Source organism: Scylla paramamosain, chromosome 20 (genome assembly GCF_035594125.1).
Source record: "Scylla paramamosain isolate STU-SP2022 chromosome 20, ASM3559412v1, whole genome shotgun sequence".
NCBI lineage: Eukaryota > Metazoa > Arthropoda > Malacostraca > Decapoda > Portunidae > Scylla > Scylla paramamosain.
Window position 1 is genome coordinate 23,388,995 of NC_087170.1, and position 7,500 is coordinate 23,396,494.

Genomic DNA, 7,500 nt, shown 5'->3' on the forward strand with positions numbered 1-7,500 from the left:
AAATGCTCAAATTTTATATAAAAGTGTGTGTGTGTGTGTGTATGAGAGAGAGAGAGAGAGAGAGAGAGAGAGAGAGAGAGAGAGAGAGAGAGAGAGAGAGAGAGAGAGAGAAAGGCTGAAGACAGTCAGTTAGAGGAGAGTTGATGAGACGAAAAGCTGTTGATTCCACCCTGTCTCGAAGAGCAGTATGAGTGGAACCCCCCAGACATGTGAAGCATACTCCATACATGGACGGATAAGGCCCTTGTACAGAGTTAGCAGCTGGGGGGGTGAGAAAAACTAGCGGAGACGTCTCAGAACACCTAACTTCATAGAAGATGTTTTAGCTAGAGATGAGAGGTGAAGTTTCCAGTTCAGATTATAAGTAAAGGACAGACCGAGGATGTTCAGTGTAGAAGAGGGGGACAGTTGAGCGTCATTGAAGAAGAGGGGATAGTTGTCTGGAAGGTTGTGTCGAGTTGATAGATGGAGGAATTGAGTTTTTGAGGCATTGAACAATACCAAGTTTGCTCTGCTCCAATCAGAAATTTTAGAGAGATCAGAAGTCAGGCATCCTGTGGCTTCCCTGCACGAAATGTTTACTTCCTGAGGGGTTGGACGTCTATGAAAAGACGTGGAAAAATGAAGATTGGTATCATCAGCATAGGAGTGAATAGGACAAGAAGTTTGGTTTAGAAGATCACTGAAGAATAATAGGAAGAGAGTGGGTGACAGGAGAGAAACCTGAGCAACACCACTGTCAATAGGTTCAGAAGACAGTGACCATCTACCGCAGCAGCAAAAGAACAGTCACAAAGGAAATTTGAGATGAAGTTACAGAGAGAAGGAAAGAACCCATAGATGGCTAGTTTGGAAATCAGATTTGTGCCATACTATATCAAAAGCTTTTGATATGTCTAAGGCAACAGCAGTCTCTGAAGGAGGATGACCAAGACTCACTAAGGAAAGTAAGAAGATCACCAGTAGAGCGGCCTTGACAGAACCCATACTAGCAATCAGATAAAAGGTTATGGAGTGATAGATATTTAACAATCTTCCTGCTGAGGAGAGATTCAAAAACTTTAGATAGGCAGGAAATTAAATCAACAGGATGGTATTCTGAGGGATTAGAACAGTCAGTCACCCTTTTTAGGAATAGGCTGAATGTAGGCAAACTTCCAGCAAAGAAGGAAAGGTAGATGTTGACAGACAGACAGCTGAAAGAGTTTGACTAGGCAAGGTGCAAGCACGGAGGCACAGTTTTGGAGAACAATAGGAGGGACCCCATCAGGTCCATAAACCTTTCAAGGATTTGGGCCAGCAAGGGCATGGAGAACATCATTGTGAAGAGTTTTAATAAGTAGCATGAAGTAGTCAGACTCTTGTCTCTGGTAAAAGTCACTCACAAAAATGATGGACCCAGGGCAGGTCTTTTTTCTAATCAACATTTCCACATGAAGGGCAGCACTTCACTCTAAGGAAGGGAACCAAAATAAATCTCTCTCTCTCTCTCTTTCTGTTTAATAGGCTGTTTGGATAACTATTTCACTGGAGAGAGAGAGAGAGAGAGAGAGAGAGAGAGAGAGAGAGAGAGAGAGAGAGAGAGAGAGAGAGAGAGAGAGAGAGAGAGAGAGAGAGAGAGAGAGAGAGAGAGAGAGAGAGACACACACACACACACACACACACACACACACACACACACACACACACACACCTGGTGGAGCCTCTGTCTCATGGGTCCACACCATCAGTTGAAGCGCCGGCACCCTCTGAACTCCCGGGGACGCACAACCCCATCCTCTGGTTCTAGCCATTTTAATTCAATTACTACATGTAGTTTCCCCTGAGAGATTCCAAGTCCACCTGTTAAGGAGAGAAGTTCTTTGTCAGTATACAATGGATAACAATTTGCTACAAGGTTTCCTCTGACTACAGTAGAGCCTTACCTCTCCTACTACAAATAGTAGTAGTAGTAGTAGTAGTAGTAGTAGTAGTATATGAATAAATAGATAAATAACTAGATAGATACATAAATTAATTAATTAATTAATTTTAAAAAAGGAGAAAGGAGATAAAGAAGCAAGACATGATACTTTAATGAATTTGTGTGTGTGTGTGTGTGTGTGTGTGTCCATTACTATAGGTGATATGAAGCATTAATCAAAGTGAGGCTAACATTTGGTGTTGCTTGTCCCTGCAGTGGTAGGTTAGTTAGGTCAGGCCAGGTTCATCTGCTAACATGACTCATAACCAAACAGGTCACTGGTAATGCTTAAGAGAGCAGGTCATGGCATAACTCTTCATCAACACTGACAAACACCCACTAATTATTTCAAAGGAACTTAACTGTGTTCATAAAAGGTGAGGTAAGATTTATACATTTAAACGTATCTTATCTGTGTGTGTGTGTGTGTGTGTGTGTGTTGAAGATAAACGTATCCAGTATGTCACAATTCTTCCCAAATATGAGACACCTGAAGAGGGAAAAGTGCAAGAGGAGAGACAAATACCTTTTCTCCTTTTTCTGAAGGAGTGACACGAGCCAAGGGCAACAAAAAATCCAATAAAAACAGAAATCCCACTGAAATGCCAGGCCTATAAAAATTTAGGTTTTATTATAGTTTAAGCCATTACACACTACGTGGTAATAACCTACCTCATTTTGTTCTTCTCACTATTCACATCATTTCTAATGATTACACTACTTGTCGGAAATTAATAATAATAACGCCGTGGGCCGTGGGTACAGATTGGAAACATTGGCTTAAACTATAAATTTACCAGTGTTTTTTTACTGTTTTTTTTGTGGTTAGATGTTTTGAATATCTAAATGACCGCCTGCCTGATTGACTGGTTAATTAATTGACTATTTCAGCTTGGTTTAGTGCCTGACTGACTGACTGACTGAATGCCAACCTCTCTCTCTCTCACACACACACACACACATATATACACGCACACACACTTACCTAATATACAAAACAAATATTTTCTCACAATTATCTACAAACAAAACAACTGTCTTATTTACCAGCCTTATTACAGCTCTCACCTTATTTACTGGCACCAATACGCCTTTCCCTGATTCTGCTACTTCTCCTGCCCCTCTCTGCCTGCTGTCGTCCTTCTATTTCCTCTATTTCCTTCGTTTATTATTATTTTTATCTCCTTGCCTCGCTCCGGACCCGTGATCAGCTGTTTGTTTACATTGTAAGTGTTGCCAATCCACGGTACCTTCATTATTTTTTTTTTTTTACATTATTTCGGCTTTTTATTTAGTCATACTCGTAATATTTAGTTTCAACGTAACCCGCATGACGAAATATTAACAAATGAACTCTTCCGTGAAATGAAAACCCGCCAAAATTCAACTTTTTAAAAAATATAAGCAGACATGATCCGGACGTCCGTATATATTAGCCATTATTAACTTTATTTCTCGTCACCATAAGTCACCCGTGGCAGTGAATGGAGCCACATGACTATGCTTTCATGTCCGCTGGTCAGACCTAACCGCCACTGCCTAGTTTAAGTCTGACGGAAGGTTTAACAGGCCAGGGGTGAGCTGCGGCAGGCTGGCCCGTCATACCTCACACCCCTTTATTTCCCTCACACACATTAATACACTCGTTACACACACTCATCCACCTACTGCCACTTACCTGTGCACAAATCACCCCAGTAGTCTGCTCCTCACACAACAAAACACTGTAAATTACGATAAATATTGAGAGACAGCAGATTTATTTATTTTTTATTGTCTTCCTCAGTGTACCTGGGAAACACCGTGCAGTGCGGTTGTGTGTGTGTGTCCTCTTTTCATTTAAACACCAGGGAACGGGACCACAGAGGCACAGGAGGTCAATTAAGGTGAGTTTAGTAGTGACAGGTAGCAGAGGTCTGGCTTCAACCTACGACACTACCTGGAAAACACTGGAAATACCTGGAAAATACTTGATACTTAATAGCAAAAGGGGAGAAGAGAAGAGAGAATATAATGCTATTTATCATGGAATAGAGGCGGACACACACACACACACACACACACACACACACACACATAGATATACACACACACACACACACACACACACACACACACACACACACACACATATATACACACACACGCATACACACAGCTGAAATTAATCCAGAAAACAGAGAAATAACCTTCATAACAACCACAAATAATAAGGAAAGAGAGATAGCCAACCTTGTTTTTATCTGAGCCCCCTCCCAGCCCTCCCGCGGCCGCCATAATGGATTGCCAGAGTCTACCCCAGGTTCCAATATTCTTTCTATTTTCTTAACTTATATATTTAGGCTTTTTAACTAAGATTTTATGGTTTGTAAAAATATTTGGTGGTGTTTTGAGTGTTTTGCGTGCGAGTGTTAAGGGAAACATGTCGATTATGAGGTTGTTTCAGCGTAAATAAGTGTTGCTGTTTGCCGTTAAATTTTTCATACCGCCAAACATAATTTTTTATTTCAGCCGCTAGGCAAGATTTTATGGGCTCAAAAAATCGTTTATTGTTTTTTAAATATGTTATGATGCTTTTGAGTGAAATACGTGGACTTTTAGAGGGGTTTTAGACCCGTTGAAAACTCAAAAAGTCGACATTTATAAATTATTTATTTATTTATTTCAGCTTCCGGTTAACTTCTGATTGTTTGTAAAAATAGTTTCGATTTTTTAAAGTGTATTGTGTTCGTGAGAAATGAGATTTGTGGACTTTGGAGTGTTTTTTTTTATCGTGTTTGTTCGAACACTTTTTCATATAGTTATTTAAATATAGCTTTATTATTACTGAAGCTTGGAATATTTTTATATCTCCAGAATTAATTTAAAATTATGCCCTTTCATAATATGTAAAGCATTCCGGCCTAGCTCCATTTTTGCGAGGGGTCATTTTCAAAATCATTTGCGTAACGTAAATATGGCGGACGTGACGTCATCAGCCGCCTTCATCCGGGGACCGAGACCCTGGACCTTCCCACCTGCCAGTGCCCTTCCATCAGTATTTAGTGTTATTTCCTATATTTTCCAGCTGTTTTCATGCATAGAGAAGAATAGAAAGAGGAGTGAATTCTTCGTTTCTGTGGCGTTTTAAAAAGGCAGGGGATGTTTTTTTTATATATTTTTTTATTTTTTTTGTTTTTTTTTTTAGATTTTGGTGTTTTTCAAGTTTGTTTGGGTAGAAATTGTTGTTTTTTCGCTGTCCTTGGGTAGGTGTGTGTCTCTTCTGGGGTGTTTTGAAAGGAAATTAAGTGTTATTTAAATGTTTTTGGCTAGAAATGTGTGTTTTTTGATGTGTTGAAAGAAAGTCGCATGTTTTTCAGTGTGTTTGGGTAGAAATGTATGTTTTTTTGGGTGTTTTGAAAGGAAATCACGTGTTTTTTCAGTGTTTTTTGCGTAGAAATTAATGTTTTTGAGCTATTTTTGACCGGTAATCAGTGTTTTCTTTGAGTACTGTTAATAGAAATAGCTGTTCTGGGCCGAATTTGTGTTTTTTGAGTATTAAAAGGAGAAAAATAGTGCTGCTAGGTGTTATTGGGCAGGAAAATTTGTGTTGCTAGGTGTTTTTGGGGAGGAAAATTGTGCTTCTAGGTGTTTTTGGGGAGGAAAATTGTGTTTGAAGGTGTTCTTTGGGGAGGAAAATTGTGCTTCTAGGTGTTTTTGGGGAGTAAAATTGTGTTTCTGGATGTTTTTGGGGAGGAAAATTGCGTTTGAAGGTGTTCTTTGGGGAGGAAAATTGTGCTTCTAGGTGTTTTTGGGGAGTAAAATTGTGTTTCTGGGTGTTTTTGGGGAGGAAAATTGCATTTCTAGGTGTTTTTGGGGAGGAAGATTGTGCTTCTAGGTGTTTTTGGGAGGAAAATTGTGTTCCTAGATGTTTTTGGGAAGGAAAATTGTGTTTCTGGGTGTTTTTGGGGAGGGAAATTGTGTTTCTGGGTTGTTTTAGGGGAGGAAAATTGTCTTTCTAGGTGTTTTAGGAGAGTAAAATTGTTTCTGGGTGTTTTTGGGGAGGAAAATTGTGTTGTTAGATGTTTTTGGGGAGGAAAATTGTTTATGGGTGTTTTTTTGGGGAGGAAAAATGTGTTTCTAGGTGTTTCTGGTGTGTGTGTGTGTGTGTGTGTGTGTGTGTGTGTGTGTGTGTGTGTGTGTGTGTGTGTTGCCTTGTCTTTCGTTGTACAGATGCTTATGCAGTGTGTGTGTGTGTGTGTGTGTTGCCTTGTCTTTCGTTGTACAGATGCTTATGCAGTGTGTGTGTGTGTGTGTGTGTGTGTGTGTGTGTGTGTGTGTGTGTGTGTGTGTGTGTGTTGCCTTGTCTTTCGTTGTACAGATGCTTATGCAGTGTGTGTGTGTGTGTGTGTGTGTGTGTGTGTGTGTGTGTGTGTGTGTGTGTGTGTGTGTGTTGCCTTGTCTTTCGTTGTAGCCTTCAGAAAAAAAATATTAAAGTTTTTACAGTGGGAAAATTTTGGTGGTGAGTGAGAAAATGACTCAAATATTACCTCAAATTTAACCTGATGTGGTGGAGCCTCACACTCCTCAGCTGCCCCTAACCAAACCTAACCTAACCCAAAGAAGCCTACCCGAACTTCTGTCTGGTGCTTCCTCCTCCCCAAGACTGGCTATCTCGTGTCATAATCCCAAGCTAGCCTAACCAAACTCTACCTAACCTAACCTAAGCAATTCTAACCTAGCCAAACCTTATCTAAGCAAGCCTAACCTAGCCAAGCCTTACCTAACCTAACCTAACCTAACCTAAAGAAGCCTACCCTAACCTAACCTAACCTAACCTAACCTAACCTAGCCAAACCTTATCTAAGCAAGCCTAACCTAGCCAAGCCTTACCTAACCTAACCTAACCTAACCTAAAGAAGCCTACCCTAACCTAACCTAGCCTAGCCTAACCTAACCTAACCTACATCCTCTTCCCACGGCCCCACTTAACCTAACCTAACGTAACTTTCAGAGCAACGGCAACCCTCCGATCCGGCAAGCAGGTTGGCGGCAGCGATGGCGGTGGCAGCAGCAGCGGTGGTGAGGTGGACGGCAGGGACGGAGGGGCGGTACAGGCTGCGGACATCAAGGAGAAAGTGAGCAGGGTGTTGTGTTGGTGTGTGTTGCTAAGCTGAGGTGTGAAGTGTGTGGTTGTCAACGCGCTGCAATATTTGTCAGTCAAGGCTCATGCAACACTGCCTCCATGCACAAGTGTCGGGAAAGTGATTCAAAGTTGTAAACGTTTTATTGTTTTAGTTTATTTATTTATTTGTTTATTTTGTTTTATTTTTTATATATATAGGAGGGACACTGCTCAAAGCCAACTAAATACTACAAGAAAAAAATACTGAGATCAAATTAAAGATTAAATACTCGTACACCTCACTTAACCTAACCTAACCTAACCTAACCTGACCTGACCTAACCTAACCTAACCTAACCTGACCTGACCTAACCTAACCTAACCTAACCTAACTTATCCTAACCTGACCTAACCTATCCTAACCTGACCTAAC

At 40.7% G+C, this 7,500-nt stretch overlaps 1 protein-coding gene and 1 long non-coding RNA gene across 2 annotated transcripts in view; one reads left to right on the forward strand and one right to left on the reverse strand.

Moving 5' to 3' along the window:
* LOC135110677 (uncharacterized) overlaps positions 1–3,192 on the reverse strand; it is a 6,045-nt gene extending 2,853 nt beyond the window's left edge. The window contains exons 1-2 of the long non-coding RNA XR_010273362.1: positions 3,032–3,192; positions 1,694–1,842 (exon numbers count right to left, since the gene is read on the reverse strand). This is a non-coding gene — a long non-coding RNA (uncharacterized LOC135110677). The remainder of the gene's footprint in view (positions 1–1,693; positions 1,843–3,031) is intronic.
* The window catches only part of LOC135110667 (uncharacterized), a 57,255-nt gene that overhangs the window by 9,586 nt on the left and 40,169 nt on the right, over positions 1–7,500 (forward strand). Inside the window, exons 2-3 of the mRNA XM_064023273.1 lie at positions 3,750–3,849; positions 6,957–7,080. The gene's annotated coding sequence lies outside the window, so the exon portion shown is untranslated. The remainder of the gene's footprint in view (positions 1–3,749; positions 3,850–6,956; positions 7,081–7,500) is intronic.